The sequence below is a fragment of the Wyeomyia smithii genome, chromosome 1, assembly GCF_029784165.1.
Source record: "Wyeomyia smithii strain HCP4-BCI-WySm-NY-G18 chromosome 1, ASM2978416v1, whole genome shotgun sequence".
Lineage (NCBI taxonomy): Eukaryota > Metazoa > Arthropoda > Insecta > Diptera > Culicidae > Wyeomyia > Wyeomyia smithii.
Window position 1 is genome coordinate 157705335 of NC_073694.1, and position 22987 is coordinate 157728321.

The following is a 22987-nucleotide window of genomic DNA, read 5'->3' on the forward strand; positions in this document are numbered from 1 at the left end:
CAGAAGTGTAAGTCAGCCAGACCATGCGTCATTAGACAGAAGAGGTATGTCAGTAGAATACAGAGGGGAAGGTAGGACTTCCCATTTCAGCGTTTCAAGATACCTTTTAACGATTTTTGCAATACGTGGCCGAGCACTGTCGTGCAATGAAATCGCTTTTTAGTGTCTTTTCTTGAAATGAGGCCGATATTTCTTTAACGCTCGGCTCATCTGCATCACTTGTCGTCAATGCTGCAATTCTGCGTCTCCGCATTTTTTAATAGCTGCCCATGCTAGCGCCAATAATAAAAAACGGAGATTTTCAATTTGTACACTTAAAATTTTTTAACGACATTTCAGTGTTTTTCGCGACGTTTTTCTGATCTCTGAGAGACTTTTCGAGTACTGAAAACTTTTGATTACTTCCTGACTTCTAGAATATTTTCATATTTTTGAGGTTTACATTTTTGACAATTTTTTGGGGGATTTTTGATGAGTAGTTGTTATTACTCTTCCATTATTTTAGTCTGGTGAAGTAATTTTATTTTTCATAAATATCGCTGTGGTTGTCAAAAATTCTATTTTTTTAAGGTCTTTTTAAATATTTAATTAGTTATTTCAAACACTTCTTCATGGTTTTGGGATGACTATTCAGAGTTTTTTGTTGACCATTTCTGATTAGGTTTTAACAACATTTAGTGACGTTTTCAGATTACTTTCATTAATTTGACGAATTCTTATCAACTTGTTGACCACTGAATTAGTTTCTCGTAAATCTTCTAAAGATTTTCTGAGAACTGACGACTTACTTCAAAAAACATTTTGACAGTTATTACGCTTCTTACTGGCTCGATCACGCTTCGACTATCTCTGGTAATAATTTTCGAACAATTTTTCAACAATTTACTGAATTTAGTGTCTGCGATTGACGATTCGAAGACCTTTTGAATATCTAAAATGATACTGTAATTATACATAAATTCAAAAAGAATTTTCAAATCCTGAAAAAACTATGTTGGATACACTTTTTTTAATCAAAAAGAAAATAATTGACCGAAAAAACCATCATATTACAAACTTCTGTTCAGTTCTCTTTGTCATTCTTTCTCCTACTAGAATACCAGTGAAAAACTGCAAACTGCAATTGGAAAGCTCCTTTGAAAGTAGATTATAACCTTTTCTTGTGGTGAGGAGGATCAAAATTGTTCACAAAATTCCTGCAGCGGAAAATAGTAAAACTGCAGCAATATGGAAGCGTAAGCTCGTAGGTCTTGATTTAATGGTCCGCTCTTTCCTATCCATGAGCACACATTACCGCCGCCGTATCATTCTCGTTTCGACACTCGCAACAGCAGCACTTCAACTTGTTAAAACCAGCTTATTTTCGTGCTCTAGCTTCGAAAGTAAACTCCGTGTGTGGATACTGATTTAATACATACAATAGTACATATTTCGGTAGTCAACAACAGCGCCACGTGATGATACGGAATAGCCATTAAAGGGGGGGGCTAAAAATAATCCACAAACTTGCTCGTACTTTGGGCATGATTTAGAGCAGAAGCTGGAATCACCAGCAGCGTACAGAGCAGAGCGGCAGAGTTGCATACCGCGTCCCATTCCTCACCTATTATTCACTTGCGCGATGCCGGTTCTTCTATACGGATCGGTATAATTTTGACTGAGATACGACGAGTGTGTTTTTTGTGTCTCTCAAATTCGGTGCGGTGCCTTTTAATGATCTCCAAAGTTGAACTATCCGGGGACTGTGCGTGCTGTCTATACAGACGTTCATCGGGTTGTCGGTTTTTTGCCGCCAATAAGCTGTGTAGCTTGTATAAAGTTACCATTAGATGGAGATATCTTATGGGTCTTCTTACAACGCATATATTTTTCAGTATTACATTTGCTGACTCAAAAGATAATTTACCAGAAGCAAATTTGATTATTACCCTGATTCTTTCCACGAAGATCAATTAAAGCACTTTAAAAATTTTCGTTAATTTTCCCAAAATTCATCTTGATTAGTACGAAAGCGTTCATTCAAGAAAGCAGTTATGTGCTGTCATGGTTCGAATAACCCTTTTTTAAATAAACAAAGTTGTAATTGACTTACTTCAGCATTGTATGTCAAAGAAATAGTCCTCACAGTAAAATTGTTTTTGGGGCCGTTCCTAAACCACGTGATCATATTTTGATCACTTTTTATACCAGGGATCACTTTTTAGTATTTCATGGATCGGGATGATACGCAGACACCAGAAATAAACTTCAAACGCGATTTTTAAATTCAAGATGGTGACTTCCGGTTTCTGGAAAACACCCTAAATTGTTTAAATACCATCGCATATGAGTATGATGCCAAGAGACCTGAATACGACAACAGACTAACCAGAATTCCCCATCTAGAATTTGAAAATGGCGTCTGAAGTCGATTTCCGGTCTCAGGGCGTCATTTGATTTTAAGATATACTGGGGATTTTAAGATACATTGGGGGGTACTCGACCATTCTGGGTTGTTTCCTAGAAACCGGAAGTCGACATCTTGTGATTCAAAATGGCCTCTGGGGTTATTTAATGGTCCCAGAGCAACATCCCGATTCCGAAAATACTCATATTACCTAGTATTTGATCACATTTGGTTGTTTTCCAGAAACCGGAAGTCGCCTTTTGGAATCAAAAATGGTGTCTAGTGTCGTTATCCAGTCTCTGGACATCATCTCGATTACGGAAATACACATATTGGAGGGTATTCGACCATCTTAGGTTGCTTTCTAGAAACCGAAAGTCGCCATCTTGAAATTCGAAACGGCGTCTGAACCATTTTCCGATCTGTGGACATCATCCCAGTTGCAAAAAAAATATTGGATGGTATTTGGCCTCGTATTTTTCATTGTTTCTTTGGATTCTAGAAGCCCCTGTCTATTCCGGAAGAACCATTTTGAAAGCATATCAACAAAACCATTAAAATGGTTGTACGATTCCATTTAAAACATCATGAAACCATAATATTCCTCAGTTTCGGAGCACATCCGCATATCACTAGTTATTTTTGAGTAACTTCTGTGCAAAAACATCGTTATTAAACACATTTTTTCATTAAGGTTATTGGCACCTAGTGCGTACTTTTGCCCCGCGGTTTATGCGTACTTTTGCCCCACAAGGAGTTTTCCAACTGATTTGAGTTTTATGACAAACATCAAAATACTTCCTGCAAAACAAATTTACCCTACAAACCACAATTATACAAAAGTTTTTTGGGCTCTGTTGTTTTCGAGTTTCTGTAGTTTCCGAATCGGTCAATCATAGTTCCCAAAACTAAGAAAATTAGATCAAAACAGCTCAAAACACAACTTTCCTCATAGCTTCAGCCCATTTGAACGGAATCTCATTTATTTTGCTCGTTTGCTTCGAAAAGGCCAATGCGTACTTTTACCCCTTGCGTACTTTTGCCCCTCACTACTCTATTAGAGTTTGTAACTCCCGTAGGCGAGAACACAGCTAATTCAAAGATAATTCAGAAACTATAGTCAACGGCAAGATTAACATTTCTAAATATATGAAATTTTGGCCTATTTTGACGATCGACATCAGTGTAAGTTTTCGATATCCTGTAGATCCTAAATATCAGAAATCTATTACTGATAAACAACGCAAAATCTTTAATTCGGAGCGAAAAAACATAAACTTGAAAGTAAATTTTCCCAAAAAAAAAAATAGGTCCAACACACTTAATCTATCTCGGCAAAATCCCAATAGCTGATGGAGCTCGGCGAAGTTTTTGACGAATGTCAGCAATATATTTCGACGAACATACAGCAAATATATTGATTTACCGTAAACCAGCAAGTATTGACGTTTCGTTTGCCGAAGTTCTTGAAAATTCTGCCGAGAACTTGTAGAACATTTCGCTGAGTTTATCAGCTTTTGAGTTCTCGGCAATAAAAACTAAGTGTGAAGTATTCTCCGGAAAATATTTTTCGCAAGAAGTTCAAATCTGTTCAATTTTTAAAACGTTATTTAATTTAACTCTGCTATATGAATAAATAAATTTGAAAATTAGTTTACAGTGTTAATTATATAGGGTAGCGAACGGCTTCAATCTTATGCAGAAACCTGCCGAAGAAAACCACTGCCGAAGCCGTTTGCTACCCAATGTGGTGTTTGTCTGATCTGAATGGTTTCAATGAATGATGTCGCACGGTGATCGTTCGCACCTAAGAAAACGCCTGATTTTGGTATTGTTTGTGCCGAGATTTGGACAGCTGAGTGCTCGGCAACCATCTTGGCTGAATCTATTTTGCCGAGAATTCCGGAACCAATCGCAGAGAATAATTTCGAGAGAATTCAGTAATTTTCTTTCAAAATATAAATAACAAGATGAGTTTTAGTACGTACACAAATTTATTCATTTTGAGGATTGAATGTTTACGGAATATTCTCGTTCTCCTCTTGCAGTTTCTATCGAACGCGTCCATTTTATTTTGAGGTGCATTTTTCCGCTTGGTGCTCATTTGCACCCGAGGCGTTGCACTACTGCCAGTTCGCACGAATCTGTCCTAAACTTTTTTCGACTTCCAGCTTGTGAACATCTATAGTTCACACAAAATTATTATCTGCTTCCCGTGTGTTCGTACGTAACACAATTGCACTAATTCGTACAAAGAAAAGTGGCGATCAACTTGTTCTTGAGAATGGCAACTGTGTTGTCGAAACCCGGCAACAAGCAAAATTCGTGCCGAGATATCAGTAATGTTTTTGCTGACCTCGGTATCAACAGTGTTTAAGGGGCCGTTCAATAATCACGTAAGCAAATAGGGAGGGAGGGGGTTCTGCAATTTTCTTACGTTATCTTACAAGGGAAAGAGGACGGTAAAATGATTATCTTACGTAAGAAAAACATTGTTAATGCAGCTGTTCAAAAAATCTTACGATGTCTTACAAGGGGGGGGGGGGGGGGTAGGGGGGCTTGAAAAAGTGGAAAAATATGCTTACGTAATTATTAACGATGAATTCGGCAAAAAATCAAACAAGATTCGTCAAGCTTAGTTTTTCTGGCGAAGTCTCGGCAAAATAATCTGACGTCTTTCGGTAACCGTTTTTTAGCTGAAATATCGATTGAATCCAAAGTTACCGAGTGAACTCAGGTTTTTTTTTTTCAGCCGAGCTAGAGATCCAGTTTTTAGTGTGTATGACGCTGCTTTACGCGATCGACTATAGTAATGTCTCGATTTTGTTATGCCACCATTCTCTAGTTAGAATCATAAAATTCATTCAATTTATTGATTTTCTCTTAGTTATTGCATTTCAGTTGGGTAGGTACTTCTTTTATTTTATTTTTGTTTTTTTTTGGCGATGGTGGCGACATGCTCCGTCTTATTGAATTAAATCAGAGATTCAAAGGTTATCTCCCCACTTTGAATTTCAGTAAAACGTTGGGACTTAGAAATTGATTGAAACAAGCCAGACTGTGATCAACAAAGCTTAAATAAAACAAAATGTAATTTAGCGCTCATACGGCCAAATGTTTAGCTACGCTAAAGGCCTGAACACAATGAATTCGTTGCGGCTGCGTTTGCGGCAATTTGACAGTTAGCCCATACATTTTCTGTCAAATTAACGTCAACGCAACGCAAACGTATCCATTGTGTTTGGCCCTTAACGCTTTCGATTTGCCCATACATCCATAACTCATTGACTAACTGAATCATAACTAATTAAAATATGTAGTTCATGTAACTCAGGCTATTGTGGAATAACGATTCCGCTAAAATTGTACGATCGGGGAAAATCTAAACATTCGATGTGATTTACTAGAACTGTGGCTATAAATAGGGTTTGAAACACACAGGTGTAAGTACTAGTGCCAAAATACTAGTCTTGAACAATTCTCGCTAAAACCAGCCCACTGCAAAATGGTCCAGAAACCAAACTTAGGGGGAAATTTGGGTCTAGGGCTCTATAGCAATGTTTTAGAGAAAAAAATTCTTCTACAAAGTTGTTACATATGATAAAGCGCTTATTGAAATATTATCAATAATAGGGGTGACCAAAATTTGCGATGCAATCAAGTATTTAACTTTTTTATCTTTGTAGATAGAAGGAAAACTTGTTCTACAATGTTAGAGATCCGATAATTTTAGGTAACTTTGTAAAAAAAAGTTTTTCTCTATCTTTGAAAAAAAACGATTTATATTGAAAAATCACATTTTGCGCTCTAACTTCTTTATTTCAAGTTTCACCTTAAACCTGTCTTTGAACGACTTTTAGAGCTTTTTAAGAGAAACAATTTGCAGTTCTGATATTGTAAATATCTCAATTATACCTTACCTTACCAAACAGTCCCAAGCCGTGGTGTGGCCTTTGCTGTACCTAAGAATCGTCTCCAATCCACTCGGTCCATGGCTGCAGTTCGCCAGCTCTGCAGTCTGCGTAGGGTCCGCAGGTCGTCTTCCACCTGATCGATCCACCTTGCCCGCTGTGCACCTCTCCGTCTCGTCCCTGACGGATTGGTTTCAAGAACCATCTTTACCGGGCTGTCGTCTGACATCCTTACAACATGCCCAGCCCACCGCAACCTGCCTATCTTAGCGGTGTGGACGATAGATGGCTAGCTCCTGCAGTTCGTGGTTCATTCGCCTTCTCCACACTCCGTTTTTCATCTGCAGTCCACCGAAGATGGTACGCAACACCTTCCGCTCGAAGACCGCAAGGGCGCGTTGGTCCTCCACAAGCATAGTCCATGTCTCATGCCCGTAGAGGACTACCGGTCTGATCAGCGTCTTGTAGATGGTTGACTTGGTGCGGCGACGAATTCTAATTGATCAGAGCGTCCTCCGGAGACCAAAATATGCACGATTTCCTGCCATAATGCGCCGTTGAATTTCTCTGCTGGTATCGTTGTCGGCAGTTACCAGTGAGCCCAGATACACGAACTCATCAACCACCTCGATTTCATCACCACCAATTTGAACTCTCAATTATACTCAAAGTTATTATTGTTTTTCATCAAAAAACATGCGTTTTTTTGTTTGTCATTCCTTTTGAGGCAAACATAAAAAATATCTCATGGTCTCATTTTGAAGGGCATACTTAAGTCTTTAAAAATACGTTATTTTTTAAATTTGAGTAAATTCAATTTAAAAATATGACAAAAATTCCAATAATTTTATATATTACGCATAGAAAAGCACGCAGATTAATTTTTCTGGTATTTTTTCGTACAACTACAAGTAATCACCTTTAATTTGATTCAAAAAGATCGAAAGTCAATCAACAGGTTCATAAGTTATGATTTTTTTCAAATAAAATACATCGAATATAGCCGTTTTTCATGGTCACCCTATTTCGGAGCCAGACCCCCTAACAACCCGACGAAAAAAAATTGGGTTTGATTATTTTCAACATAGATTCATCCCTGCGATTTTGAGCACAATTGAAGCACTTTGCGAGACCAACTTCGAAATAGGGTGACCATAAAAAATCGATTGTGTTCGATGTATTTAATTTAAAAAAAAATCATAACTCTTGAACCAGTTGATCGATTTTTAATCTTTCCGAATCAAATTAAAGGTGATTACTTCTAGTTGTGAGAAAAAATACTAGAAAAATTAATCTGCGTGCTTTTCTATGCGTAATATATAAAATATTGAAATTTTTGAAATATTTTTAAATTGAATTTACTCAAATTTAAAAAATAACATATTTTTAGAAATTCCTTAATTTCTAGAGTCAAGTATGCCCTTCAAAATGAGACCAAGAGATATTTTTTATGTTTGCCCTAAAAAGAATGACAAACAAATGAAAAACGCATGTTTTTTGATGAAAAATATTAATAACTTTGAGTAGTATTGAGATATTTACGATATCAGAATTGCAAATTGTTTATTTCAAAAAGCTATAAAAGTCGTTCAAAGACAGTTTTAAGGCGAAACTTGAAATAATGAAGTTAGAGTGCAAAATGTGTTTTTTCAATATAAATCGGTTGTTTTCAAAGATAGAGAAAAACTTTTTTTACAAAGTTACTTAAAATTATTAAGCTATAACATTGTGGAACAAGTTTTCCTTCTATCTATAAAGATGAAAAAGGTTGATACTTGATTGCATCGAAAATGTTGGTCACCCTAATTTTCGATAATTTTTCAATGAGCACTTTATCATGTGTAACAACTTTGTAGAAGGAAGTTTTTTTCTAAAATGTTGCTATAGAGCTCTAGACCCAAATTTCCCCCTAAATTCGGTTTCTGGACCATTGTGCATTGTGCACTGGTGACACGAGGTCTTTAAAAAAGTAAAGGCAGGTATGTTTCCGATTTCACTGAAACTTTGCACAGTCGTTTCTTTTTGATAAAATGGTTATTTTATGATATCAGTGCTTTGTGTACACTCACGACAGCTGTTTTAAAAGGGCCTATTCAAACTGGTGAATAAAATTGTAGTGAAACCTGTTTTTTCTCAACACGGACTGTTTAAATTTGTTACCTTTTGAGTTCGTCTTATTTTCACAACCTTTTCGTCTTATTTTCCTACCTTCTGTTTATTCAATTTCAACAGGGCCAGTATAGAAATGATTGATTATAGTACAAAATCAGCACGTTGGATTGGTGTCATGCTCTCAATGATAACGTTTTGCCTTTCTCCTAGAAAGTATAGCAATCACTGGAAAAACCAAAGGTATAAAAGTGCTCCAAAGGGTCGAATCTCGTATATCAATCGACTTAGTTTGACGAGCTGAGTATTTTCTGTATGTGTGTGTGTATGTTTGTGTGTGTATGTGTGTGTATGTAACGCTCTCCTAATCTCACTCATTTTCTCAGGGATGGCTAAACCGATCTTCATGAAATTAATTGCAAATGAGAGGTCTAGTTGCCCCATAAAACCCTATTGAATTTCATTGTAATCGGATTTTTAGTTTAGAGGTTATGTTTAAAAATGTGAAAATCACGAAACATCATTATCTCAGGAACTACTCAACCGATTTTAACAAAATTGGTTTTAAATGAACGAGCTACTTAAAAAACCTTTAACTTTTGAGTTTCATGAAGATTGAACGTGTGGTTCAGGAGTTATTTAAAGAAACGTGTTCTGGAGAGTGTTTAATCTCACTCATGTTTCTCTGAGATCGCTGAACCGATTTCCACAAAATCAGTGTCATTTGGAAGGTCTAATTACCCCATAGGACCCTATTGATTTTTTTTGCAATCGGATTATTGCTTTGCCTGTTATGTTTAAAAATGTGAAATCCAGCTTTGAAAAGAAACATATTCCGAAGACTACTTAAACTCACTCACTTTTCTCAGAGATGACTGAACCGATTTCCACGAAATTAGTGTCAAATGAAAGGTCTAACTGCCTCATAACACCCTATTGAATTTCAATGTAATCGGTCTGTTACTTTGTCTGTAATGTATCAAAATATGAAAATCACGAAATTTCATTATCTCTGAAAGTACACAACCGACTTGAGCAATATTGGTATAAAATGAACGGGCTAGTTAAAGGTTAATTGATGAATTTTATAGTGATTAAACATGTGGTTCAAAAGTTGTGAAAAGAAACATGTTCCGGTGACTTTTCAAATTCACTCGTTTTCCCAAAAATGGCTGGACTAAATTCAACAATCTTAGTGTCAAATGAAAAGTTTGGCTTTCCTATAGGTTCCCATTTTATTTGACCATAATCGAGTTTTTATTCCAACCGTTATGTATTAAATTATAAAAACCACGGAAGTCTTTTATCTCAAAGATCACACGACTTATTTGAACATATCTAGTATCATTTGAACGAGTTGTCTCTCAAACTCACAAGTAAGAAATTTCATAGCAATTTGAATGTGGTTCAAAAGTTATGAAAAGAAACGAAATTCAAAGACTATTTAAAGCTGTAACTGCTTTGATCAAAACATATGGCCTCAACAAAATTTAAATTTGGTATTATGCTATTCGTACGTTCCCGGTATTGCTCGTGATTGAAGTGTACGAAATTCAAAGTCATTTCTTTTATTTCGCTATTTCTTCAGTACGAATATTTTACTCCTAAGTCCTAATTAATATTTTTTTAACTTTCTGTCTTTCTCCTAGAAAGGTATAGCAATCACTTGCAAAACCGAAGATATGAAAGTGCTCCAAAGGGCCGAATGGGATATATCACTCGACTCAGTTCGACGAGCTGAGCATTTTCTGTGTGTATGTATGTGTGTGTGTATGTGCAGATTTTTATTTTCACTCACTTTTCTCAGAGATGGCTGGACCGATTTTAATGAAATTATATGCAAATGAAAGTTCTAGTTGCCCCATAAGACCTTATTAAATTTCTTTGTAAGTGGATTTTTATTTTAGAGGTTATGTTTAAAAATGTAAAAATCGCGAAACATCAATATCTCAGAAATCACACACAACCGATTTCAATAAAATTGGTATCAAATGAACGGGCTATCTTAAAACCCTTAACTTTTGAATTTTATATAGATTGAACATGTGGTTCAAAAGTTATGAAAAGAAACGTCTTCTGAAGACTGTTTAATTTCACTCATGTTTCTCAGAGATGGCTGAACCTATTTCCACAAAATCAAAGTCATATGAAAGGTCTAGTTACCCCATAAGACCCTATTGATTTTTTTTGCAATCGGACTATTACTTTGCCTGTTATGTTTAAAAATGAGAAATCTAGCTATGAAAAAAAAAAAACAAATTCATAGAATACATAAACTCACTCATTCTGTGCCGAACACGCATCAGTATCGGACGTGTTTGGTGATCGCTCCGATAGAATATAAAACAAAAGACGCGTGAGAAAGTGTTGGCATTGTTTGCCTGGTCGAGTGAAGGTTCAAGGTCGCCCGCCTTTGTGCTACTGTTTCGCATCGTGGCTGTTTGCTGGTGCGTAAGCCGATTTGGCTGCTAAGTGATTTGTGCTACAGCAGTGGACGAGAATCTCAACACAAAGGAGGAAAAAGAAGAAGCCAACAGTTGACAGCGAGTTGTGTCGCTGTGCTGAGTGATCGCACATCCGGCTCGCTGCTGGTGGCTGTTTGGAGCTGCTGTATTGGTGCTGCTGGCTGTAACGGCTGCAGCTTCGACCGTTCGGGCAACCAACCCTGCTGAAAGGAGAAGTAAAGAGGTACGTGTTCTGTCGGCGCTAGTGCGCTAAATTTAGCGCGATGGATGTAGATCCCTCGCCTCCCGTGCCACCATCCCCGAACCCCCCTGACCCTGTCCCTCCTGCCAACCCTTCCTTTGTTAATTCTCCAGTCCCCCCTCGCCCCAGGCTTTACTCGGACGGATCTCAGGACAGCTTTACTGTTTTCTTTCGGCCAAAAGCAGGACCGAAATCGAAACCGTTAAACATCCTGCAGATTTCGAAAGACCTGACGGAGGGGTACAAGGCCGTGACCGAAATCTCCAAGGTCAGACCCAACAAGCTCCGTGTCGTGGTCAGCGACCTGGAACAGGCCAACGCTATTGCTCGCTCCGAGATTTTCACACGCGAGTATCGCGTTTATATACCCGCACGAGACGTGGAGATCGACGGTGTCATAACCGATTCGAGTCTGTCGGTCGAGTGTATCTTTGCAAGCGGTTTTGGCTGCTTCAAAAATGCTTTGTGTCACGACGTAAAAGTAAAGATCATAGATTGCAAGCAATTGCGGTCTGTGTCTCTTGTCAACGGCACAGGAGTGTACACTCCGTCAGACTCGTTTCGTGTTACGTTTGCCGGATATGCTCTCCCTAGCCACGTCTCGATCGATCGGGTTCGTCTGCCTGTGCGATTGTATGTACCCCGTGTTATGAATTGCACCAATTGCAAGCAGCTAGGCCACACAGCCGCCTACTGCTGCAATAAGGCACGATGTAGCAAGTGTGGAGAAACTCATGCGGACGATTCTTGCAGTGTAAATGCTGAAAAATGTATTCACTGCGGGGAAAATCAGCATGAGCTCTCCACATGCCCGGTGTACATGCAGCGCAGAGATAAAATCAAGCGGTCACTTAAGGAGCGTTCAAAGCGATCTTACGCTGAGATGCTGAGGAAGACCGTGACCACTTCTACCATAACATCGAACCGAACCGATTCTGACGATTCACCAGCGGGAACATCTTATGCCAATCCTGGGGCGTCTAGAAAGAGGAAAAATATTTCCTTTCCTAAGCTTCCCCGTAAAGGTCCTAAGATTTCCCAAAGTGAAATGAAAGTTACAAACAAACCAAACAGTGCTGCGGAAAAACCGAAGCAAACTCCTCCTGGGCTTGCAAATTTAAAGTCCCAGAAGGAGTTCCCAGCACTGCCAGGAACATCTAAAACCCCAGTTGTTCCTTTTGCACACCCAGTTGATGAAACAAACTCTGGATTTGTGAAATTCTCTGACATTGTGGCCTGGATCTTTGAAAATTTCAATATACCCGATCCAATTAAATTTTTCCTACAGCATTCCTCCCAACAGTTAGATCATTTTTGAAGCAGTTGACTGCCCAATGGCCCCTCCTTGCAGCGATTGTATCCTTCGATGCCTAATTCATCTGCGTATACGAAGGATTCTATCTCTGTCTTACAGTGGAATTGTAGAAGTATTTTACCAAAAATGGATTCATTTAAAGTTTTAATAAATAGAAACAAATGCGATGCATTTTCCCTTTGTGAAACTTGGCTTACTTCAAATATTGATCTCAACTTCCATGATTTTAATATTATTCGCCTTGATCGAGACACCCCATAAGGAAGAGTACTTCTAGGGATTAAAAATACAAGGTAAAGTGCTTTGTATTGCCTCAATATATATTCCTCCCAGAGCACAGGTTGGGCAACGGTTGCTCTTTGATTTTATAGAACTTCTTCCCTCGCCACGTTTGATTTTGGGAGACTTCAACTCTCATGGTGTGGTTTGGGGTTCCCCCTAGAATGATAACCGCTCCTCTTTAATCTATAACTTTTGCGATGACTTCGACATGACTATTTTGAACAACGGTGAAATGACACGTATCCCGAAACCTGTAGCGCGCCCAAGCGCTTTGGATCTATCCTTATGTTTGACGTCGCTACGGTTGGATTGCACATGGAAGGTAATCCTCGATCCTCACGGTAGCGACCATCTGCCTATTCTTATTTCAATTACTAACGGTTCAACTCGCATGCGACCAATTGACATTCCGTATGACCTCACACGGAATGTCGATTGGAAGTTATACGAGGAAATGATTTCAAAAGCGGTTGAGTCGATTCAACATCATCCACCACTTGAAGAATACAACCTCCTCGCGGGTTTAATCCTCGACGCCGCGTTGCAAGCCCAAACGAAGAAATATCCCGGCGTAACGATCAAAGAGCGGCCTCCAATTCCGTGGTGGGACAAAGAGTGCTCCGATGTCTACACGCAAAGTTCCGACGCGTTTTTGGCCTTCCAGAAGGGAGGTATACCCGACGACTATATACGGTATTCGGAGCTTAATACCAAGCTTAAAAGCCTGGCTAAAGCAAAGAAACGCGGATATTGGCGTCGATTCGTGAACGAGACGTCGAGGGAGACATCGATGAGCACTCTTTGGAACACAGCCCGAAGAATGCGGAATCGCGTAGCGGTCAACGAAAGCGAGGAGTCTTCAAGTCGGTGGATATTTGATTTTGCCAGGAAAGTATGTCCGGACTCTGTTCCTGCGCAAAACTTTGTTCGCGATGCGTCTCCGGGTCACGACGCGATAGAATCACCTTTTAAGATGGCAGAATTTTCAGTTGCCCTCCTGTCCTGTAACAATAACGCACCTGGGTTAGATAGAATCAAATTCAACTTGTTGAAGAATCTACCCGGCAATGCGAAGGGGCGCTTGTTGAACTTGTTCAATAAGTTCCTGGAGCAAAACATTGTACCGCAGGATTGGAGGCAAGTGAAGGTGATCGCCATCCAAAAACCAGGGAAACCAGTTTCTGATCACAACTCTTATAGGCCGATTGCAATGCTATCCTGTATCCGGAAATTGATGGAAAAAATGATACTCCGTCGTTTAGACCACTGGGTCGAATCAAATGGTCTACTATCAGATACTCAATTTGGCTTCCGCCGTGCCAAAGGGACGAATTATTGTCTTGCGCTGCTTTCAACAGATATTCAGCTGGCGTATGCTCGCAAAGAACAAATGGCGTCTGCGTTCTTGGACATTAAGGGGGCTTTTGATTCCGTTTCTATTGACATTCTTTCGGGTAAACTTCACCGACAAGGATTTTCTCCAATTTTGAACAATTTTTTGCACAATTTGCTGTCCGAAAAGCACATGCATTTTACGCACGGCGATTTGGCAACTTTTCGCATTAGCTACATGGGTCTTCCCCAGAACTCATGTTTAAGCCCCCTTCTTTACAACTTTTATGTAAATGACATCGACGAATGTCTGGCAAATTCATGCACGATAAGACAACTTGCAGACGACAGTGTAATCTCTGTTACAGGAGCCAAAGCTGCCGATTTGCAAGGACCATTGCAAGATACCTTGGACAATTTGTCTGCTTGGGCTTTACAGCTAGGTATCGAATTCTCTCCTGAGAAGACTGAGATAGTAGTTTTTTCTAGGAAGCATGAACCTGCTCAGCTTCAAACACAATTAATGAGTAAAACGATTTCTCAGGTTTTGGTACACAAATATCTTGGTATCTGGTTCGACTCTAAAAGCACCTGGGGTTGTCACGTGAGGTATCTGATGAAAAAATGTCAACAACGAGTGAATTTTCTTCGTACGATAACCGGACAATGGTGGGGAGCCCACCCAGGAGACCTTATAAGGCTTTACCAAACAACGATATTGTCTGTCATTGAGTACGGGTGTTTCTGCTTCCGCTCCGCAGCAAACACACATTTGATCAAACTGGAGCGAATACAATATCGTTGTTTACGTATCGCCTTGAGTTGCATGCAGTCGACCCATACGATGAGTTTGGAGGTCTTAGCTGGAGTACTACCATTGAAAAACCGCTTCTGGAGCCTGTCTTCTCGCATTCTTATCAAATGTGAGGTCTTGAACCGTCCTGTGATTGAAAATTTTGAAAGGTTAATCGAACTTAATTCTCAAACCCGTTTTATGACATTGTATTTCAATCACATGTCCCATAATATTACCCCTTCTTCGAATATTCCAAATCTTGTCGACTTATCAAATACTTCTGATTCTACTGTGTTTTTCGATACATCCATGATAGAAAGAAACTCGTGGAATCCCGGATCATTTACGCGTGCAGCAGATCCCCAAAATTTTTTCCAATAAATATCGAAACATCAACTGCGACAATATGTTCTACACTGACAGATCACTTCTTGATGGGTCCACTGGCTTCGGTATTTTCAATAACAATTTAACCGTCTCCCATAAGCTTGATAATCCTGCTTCTGTTTACGTCGCAGAATTGGCTGCAATTCAGTACACCCTAGGGATTATCGAAAAAATGCCCACGGACCATTATTTCATCTTTACGGACAGTCTCAGTTCCATTGAGGCTCTCCGATCGATGAAAGATGTTAAGCACTCTCCGTATTTCCTTGGGAAAATACGGGAACATCTGAGTGCTTTATCCGAAAAATCGTATCAGATTACCTTAGCGTGGGTCCCTTCTCACTGCTCGATACCGATAGCGGACTCTTTGGCTAAGGTGGGCGCAACAAACGGTGGAATTTATGAAAGACCAATTGCCTTTAATGAATTTTTCTCATTTGTACGTCAGAATACGGTCATCAGTTGGCAAAATGCTTGGACCAGAGGGGAACTGGGAAGGTGGTTACATTCCATAATCCCCAAGGTGTCGACGAACCCGTGGTTCAAGGGGTTGGATGTAAGTCGGGATTTCATTTGCGTGATGTCCCGGCTTATGTCCAATCACTATAGATTTGACGCGCATCTCCGTCGTGTTGGGCTCGGGGAAAGTGGTATCTGTGCCTGTGGTGAAGGTTATCACGACATAGAGCACGTTGTTTGGTCATGCCCTGTACACCGTGACGCCAGGTCTAAATTAATAGCTTCCCTGCAGGCCGAAGGTAGGCAGTCGGCTGTTCCTGTTCGTGATATCTTGGCGAGCCGTGACCTATCCTACATGTCCCTTATATACGTTTTCCTGAAATCCATCCACGCTCCAGTTTAGTCCTATCCCCTTCCGCCTGCATCCAGCCTAACGACAAGAACACGTTAAGACCCCGGATCCGGAAACAGCAATCAGACCCGCACGATACTCTCAAGGCCCGAGGGAGACAACCCAATATGCCAGTCCGTAATATCTTGGCTCAGCAGCGGAACATGTGCTCACCTATGGCAATGAAAACCATCATACAGTAAACCAGTGCTTTTAATCCAGAATATTATAGCTTTAAGTTAGATTTAGTTTCAGCTCGTAGTCGGCAGCGAGGATAAAAAATTTGCTTTTAGTTATTAAGATACTTTAGAAAGTAAGCTACCAGATATAATTGGCGCCGTTAAACATTAAATTGTATTTGTGCCGTGTCAAATAAATTATAGATGAACAAAAAAAAAATATACTCACTCACTTTTCTCAGAGATGGCTGAACCGATTTTCACGAAATTAGTGTCAAATGAAATGTCTAGCTGACACCCTATTGAATTTTACTGTAATCGAACTGTAACTTCGTCTGTAATGTACCGAATTGTGAAAATCACGAAACTTCATTATCTCAGAAAGTACACAACCGATTTGATCAATAGTATTATCAAATGAACGGGCTAGTTAAGGGTTAACTGATGTATTATGATTTAACACGTGGTTTCAAAGTTTGGCTGCCCTATACGTTCCCATTTCATTTGACTATAATCGAACTAAGCAACCGTTATGTATTAAATTGTTAATAAAACAACGAAATTCTATTATCTCAAAAATTACACGACTTATTTGAACATAACTAGTGTCATACGAACGAGTCATCTCTCAAACTTACAAATAACAAACTTCATAACAATTTGATATGTGGTTCAAAAGTTATGGAAAGAAAAGAAATTCAAAGGCCATTTAAAACTATACCTGCTTCAATCAATATATGTGGCCACAATATAATTTATCGCTCGTGATTGAATTGTTCGTAATTAAGAGTCATTTCTTTTATTTCGCTTTTTCTCGAACATTTACATTACGTCAAGTTTCATGTTTTATACTTCTATTACATCATTATTTTAGAACCCAAAAAGTGAATACACATTTATTGGATTGAAGCGTTCATGTAAATATGTTTTTACGAATAATAAGTTTGAATGAGAAAGGCTGGGTCTGACCGCTAGGTGGATTAATTTAGGTTTTTCATTTTACCATCACCAAATTTGTACAGATATTAGTACATATTGTCATCTTCAAAAATTAAATTTTTAGGTAAGGCATTTTATGAGATATATAATAGTTTGTGATAATTATGCATGTGTACATGAAGAACTGATATCATAAAATGATCTCTTTGTCAAAGATCTGCAACTGAAATCTATAACTGAAGGTTGTATTAGAGGATAACTCCTCTAATACAACCTTCAGTTATAGATTTCAGTTGACATGTTTGGAAAAAAAATTGTGGTCTTTTGGCCAAACACCACCGCCCCACCCCCCTTGCGACTTTAACCACGTGGTCTTTTCATTTATCAAGTGCCAAAAATTCTCAAATTATTAAACTTTCAGTACATTCTATGCTTCTAAAATGAAAAAGCTTCACTCTTGACTTGGTGGCAACAATAAATTAGAAGTCAGGAAAAAAGGCCACGTGGTAATTTCGTTAACCCCCCATCCCGTGCGTGGTCTTTCGTTGTCTTTTGTCAACCTCCCCCCCCCCCCCCCCCGTCCCCCTCTTTATGACCACGTGGTTTAGGAACGGCCCCATAAAAACTACACAAAAGTAATTGTGGGTTCGTCACAGAAGGCAGAATCACGAAAGGCAGAAGCACGAAAGGCAGAATCATGAAAGGCAGAACTCTATGACAGTACACACAAGGCAGAATATTTCAAAGGCAGAATTTCGAAGGGCACGAAAGGCAAAATCATTGGTAGCAATACCTGACTCACGATAGCCAAGTGCGTGATGAGAAATTGGTGCGAATCCTGGTCACCGTATAAAGGCTGCTACTCTACCTTTATTATTTAATATCATTTTGGTAGACATAATAACTGGTCACAAGCAATGACCAGTTTTTATGGGAGGTGCAAATCAAGCCTGATTATTAGATCCGAAACGCGCAAACTGGTTTGGCTCAGATCCTAAAGACTCTCACGGCATCGCGGAGAGTAATTTTTCAATGTTAGGTATAACTTACACTAGTCTCAACGGCTAGTTGATCATAATTAACATAAAACAATTCATGCGGCGAAGACGCATAATCGAGGGCAAGGAACCGAGGCGGCACAAAGTCGCCCTGGTTTCCGCGGTCCGAGCCGGCCGCCGGCCGCCGACCCGCCGTCGGAAGCAGCGGCCTCTCGCATACAAACAACTGATATACTGGTTTTCTAGGATTATTCAAACAGGTTTTCTTTCCCTTAGTTAAGTCCGAACGAGCGGTAGCGAGTAAGGACAGCATACACTTGGACAATAGAGTCGGCCAAAGACCGCGAGTGTATGTTGTTAAAAAGAAAATAGACCATTTTTGGATTCTGCCATTTGTGCTTTTTGTGATTCTGCCATTTGTTATTCTGCCTTATGAAATATTCTGCCTTTCGTAGTTCTGCTTTTCGTGATTCTGCCTTTCATGATTCTGCCTTTTGGTTTTCTGCCTTTCGTAGGAGACCCGTAATTGTTGCAATAAAAAGTAAATGAAATGAGAGAAAACAAATTTAAAAAGTTTTTTTCTGTGAAAATTTATGTGTAAATCTCCAGCGAATTTTATTTTTCCAAGTCACAACAGTGCAAAGTTTAATTATGAGCCATTTTAAAGAAGCTTCGACGAGCAACTCGTTTCGAATCGACTCGGCTTCTGTAATAGTGCCCTATCTGTCTCAGTATTATTTTCCTCAAATTGATATTTCGAATATTATAAGAGTTCATACATTATTCATTTCACAAAAAAAAATCAATAAAAATATGTACAAACAATTTTCTCTTGATTTTTAAAAATTATATTGTTAGTCTTTTTGTAGAAAAAAGTTATTGAAATTTTTCTCTAGTTTTTTTTCTGAAAGTATTACAATAAATTCGTATACCAATTTTAGTTAAACGATGTACGATGCATAGTTTTGAATTATTCTAATTATGATTTTTTTTAGGTTCGATTGAATCAAGAAAATTAATTATCTCTATCTGTGAAGAAATATTTTAAAATTCCGAGACCCACCTTTTTTGAACGATAACAAAAAATAAAATTTGTATAAAGTCAGACTTGCGTGTCAGGTTTATGAAAACAATTAATAAAATTTTACAGCACAATCTTTCCAGAATTGTTCTGATATTTTAATCAACATGACTGCATCTTTCTTCGAAATTGGTGAAACAAAATCGAATCACGACTGTACAGAAAAAAACAATACCAACAAACGCAATAGAAACCCTTCAAAGTAATACAACAGCAAACAACTCAGCAGGAACCGAAGCGTCATCATCGTACTAAGCGATGAAGCCCTTCGCACGCAGCTGAAGACGAACGATCGTGGCTGCCTACTTATGCTGGAGACTTTCACGTGAACAAAGCCACCCCTGGCCGCTACCACATCGCTTCAACATATAGCATAGCAGAGTGGCTTCCAACATACCTGCTTCATGCTCACGTCTACGTGCTCACTCGCTAGCTAGTCTCGCAGTAACATCCGACAGGCAGCTAGACCAGTTCAGTGAGCCATTTGGCCGTTCGTGCAGTGCAAGATGTATACCTAAAGCAGCCGCAAAATATGAACCAAAGCAAAACGGCAAAAAGTAGCAAAGCGGTAAACAGAGTAAACAGCACAAACATGCACACCAGCATAAAAATGATTCGGTTTTATGCTGACGGCCAGCATCGTGTGGGTTATCCTGCAGTCAGTCACTGACAGTGCCACCAGATGTGCGATAAAATTCGCTTCTCTCATTTCATAAACTTTTTTAGTTGTTGCTCGTAGTTCGAAATTTGATTCTATTTTGTTCTGCTATCTATTAAAATATGCACTTTAAGTTTGTGTTTGATATAAAAATATATACTCTCCTAGAAGTAATGACAGCATGTATCAGAGTTACCGTTTTTACTGGAACTGAATTCGCGAATACTCTCTAGCTGAACCAAACCGAACGAAAGCAGCTACTAACCAACAGCAGCACAGTCACTGTAGCTGTTGACTGTATTTGTTCGACGCATTTCATCTTCGAGTTGAGTTCTCTACTCACTTCTACCCTGCTAACTGACGTGCGACTTCTGCTGCTACTGGCAGGGTTGACAGCACGAACGTATACTGCACGCATACACCTGAACGCGCGGACGGTTTTTGTGTTCCGCTGCTGCTATAATGTACGTACCATACCAGCGGCCTCCCAACAGAAGAATCATAGTTTAAAGTGAGCTACGTTACGCAGCCGTACGCTCGGCAACACTTCACCATTCTGTCAGTTCAATCGTATGTCCGTGGCCTGTGTTAAACTAAAAACTTGTTCGAATGCGAAAAAGAGGCTGATTTCCGCTCGGACGCTGCTTGTTTTATATTTTTGCGTTCCTAAGTCGAAGCGTTTCCGAGTATAGTATCGAAAATTGTACAAAGTGCTATTCCATCGCGACAATTTTGTGGTGTGGTTCTGGCAATATCCAGCAGTGTTTCCGTTTCCCATTATTGGATGTGAAAGTGTTGCTTGCTTCGAGGTGATTCAACAGAAAAAAAAAATACAAGGGTATCGCGAAGCTCAAGTGAAGTGCTGTGAAACTCCGACATTTTACTTGCGCAGCACCGTATGTAAGGTGCGTGAGTGATCTCCGTAGATTTGCCGTTCTGCCTCGACGGAATTTTCCACACGGACATTACCAGCGGACCGGATTATTCCATCCTGGCCAACCGTGGCCAGCCACAAGTGCCAAGACTAACGACGCGCAACGTTCAATGGTAAGTGACCCTAATCTCTGTATCACTGTTCATACAATTTTTTTGACAGTTCAAGCTCGTCTCGAAGCGCAGCATATTCGCGGGGATCAACAGCTGAATGATGTTGTTGATGATGTTGATTTATACCGTAATGAATGTGGCCCGATGAGGGTGACGACGATGGGTAAAAACGTCGCTTGTCGTGTTTTGGCCCGCACATGAATATCCATAGAAAGGTACCAGGGTGGTTCTAACTTTAGGTAGCTTAAATGTCAAATGAAACATGTGTATTCTGTACCCCTCTTCTATTGTCCAAAAATAGGAAAACGGAAAAGTATTTTAAAGATTTTTTTCAAAATAAGTCTAGTCTTATCTTTAAAATGCTTTTCCACGGTAAAGCTTACGGAAAAAAATAACTCCAGGTGTATTGAACATAAATAGTTAGTATATTTGTATAATATGCAGCACACTAAAGAGTGAATCTACCACCGATAATAATTTTATCATAAAAAACATTGTCAATGACTTCAAAATGTATGGGTAAAATGCCTGAAAATTACTGTTAAAATACATAACAACCCCCTTTTCATGTTGAAAATAGCAAAACAATGTTTTTAATTGTTTTGGACAATGGCATTCAATGTAAAATTGATGTATTTACAGTGCAAAACATAATTAAATTATGGTATAACTATGTAAAATTACGGCAACTTCTAAAGTTTTTTTTAATTATTTTTTTATTCGGGTCGTCAAAGGAGTTTTTTTTGAAGAATTATATTAAGGGCAACGCCGGAAGTCGTTCCCAAACCGACAGTTTATTCATGCAATTAAACGCACAGTTAAAAAAGATTGCATAAGTTTGTTCGTTTAAATACATTTATTTAGTTCGATTTAATTACAGATTACATTTCAATAGATTGCTTTATGAGCAACTAATAATCATGACTTTTTTGCAGATATATATATTATTTTGCTGTGATGTTGTTTAGATAGAAACACCTGGAAATATCAGGCATTTTGACTCTATCAAAAACACTGGAAAAGTTAGAGAGTTTTAAGAACCATTACGGAATTTTCGCCCTGTGAATGTAATGTAATTTTTGAGCATTCGAATATTAAATTTTGTTTTTTAATTGTTATATTTACCTTTTTTCTTGCACTGTAACCGTATACTTACAATACATGATTCGATTGCAGAAAAATTTTCTACAGCAAACTTTTTAGGCGTAAATTTAATAATTCATTCAGGGTATAAAGAAAAGAAGGGTTGAAAAACAATTCATTCGAAAGGCAAAATTTTTTTCCAAAGAAAATTGACTAATGGCATTTGAAATCTGGAGCAAAGTCATGAAAAATCCTGAAGAATATTGAAAAAAAAAAAAAACAACATTGAACAACAATAGAAATGATAATATCGAATCAAAACAATATTCAAAATGAACGAACCCGAATGATGACAAATTAAAAGGTCCCTAAAATAAATAATAATGTAATGCAGACCTCGTTCGGTTTTGGCACGTTTCGTTTTTGGCACGGTTCAATTTTGGCAACATAAAAATATTGGACGTGTTGTCACCAGCAACCATCCAAGCGTTGAATTGAATTTTCGCATCGGACACCACTTCGGATTGGTTCTATAATTGACTATTGAATTTTCTCTTTAGTTCGGTAGGCATCATAAAAAAATTAAATTTGGACGTGTTGCCAAAATCGAACATGGCCTATATTCAAAATGAAGCTGGCGTGAAAATCAAAACTATAGGGAAATAGTTAATACAGCTCTTTTGAAATACTATTGAAATCGATCAGAAACTATACTATTCATTAGATACTGAATGGCTGGCGACTCGTTGCTTTGAAACGTACCTATTCAATTACTGTAATTTTTAAAACTTTAACAAACCAACATGGATCGAATTTCAAACTTTTTCTTTTTATGATTTTTTTAAAAGTGTCCTTATACGCCTTATTCTTTTTATGACTTTTTAAAAAGATCTAACAGGCTTAAATTTCAGGTTGTTATTAGAAAAAA

At 38.6% G+C, this 22987-nt stretch overlaps 3 protein-coding genes across 3 annotated transcripts in view; all 3 read left to right on the forward strand.

Annotated features, from left to right (window-relative positions):
• The window catches only part of LOC129718642 (uncharacterized), a 162294-nt gene that overhangs the window by 52236 nt on the left and 87071 nt on the right, over positions 1-22987 (forward strand). The window lies entirely within an intron of this gene.
• The window catches only part of LOC129718641 (uncharacterized), a 304221-nt gene that overhangs the window by 17067 nt on the left and 264167 nt on the right, over positions 1-22987 (forward strand). The gene's annotated exons all lie outside the window — the stretch shown is intronic.
• Positions 20410-22987, forward strand: part of LOC129718643 (uncharacterized) — a 76757-nt gene continuing 74179 nt past the window's right edge. The window contains exon 1 of the mRNA XM_055669616.1: positions 20410-20976. The gene's annotated coding sequence lies outside the window, so the exon portion shown is untranslated. The remainder of the gene's footprint in view (positions 20977-22987) is intronic.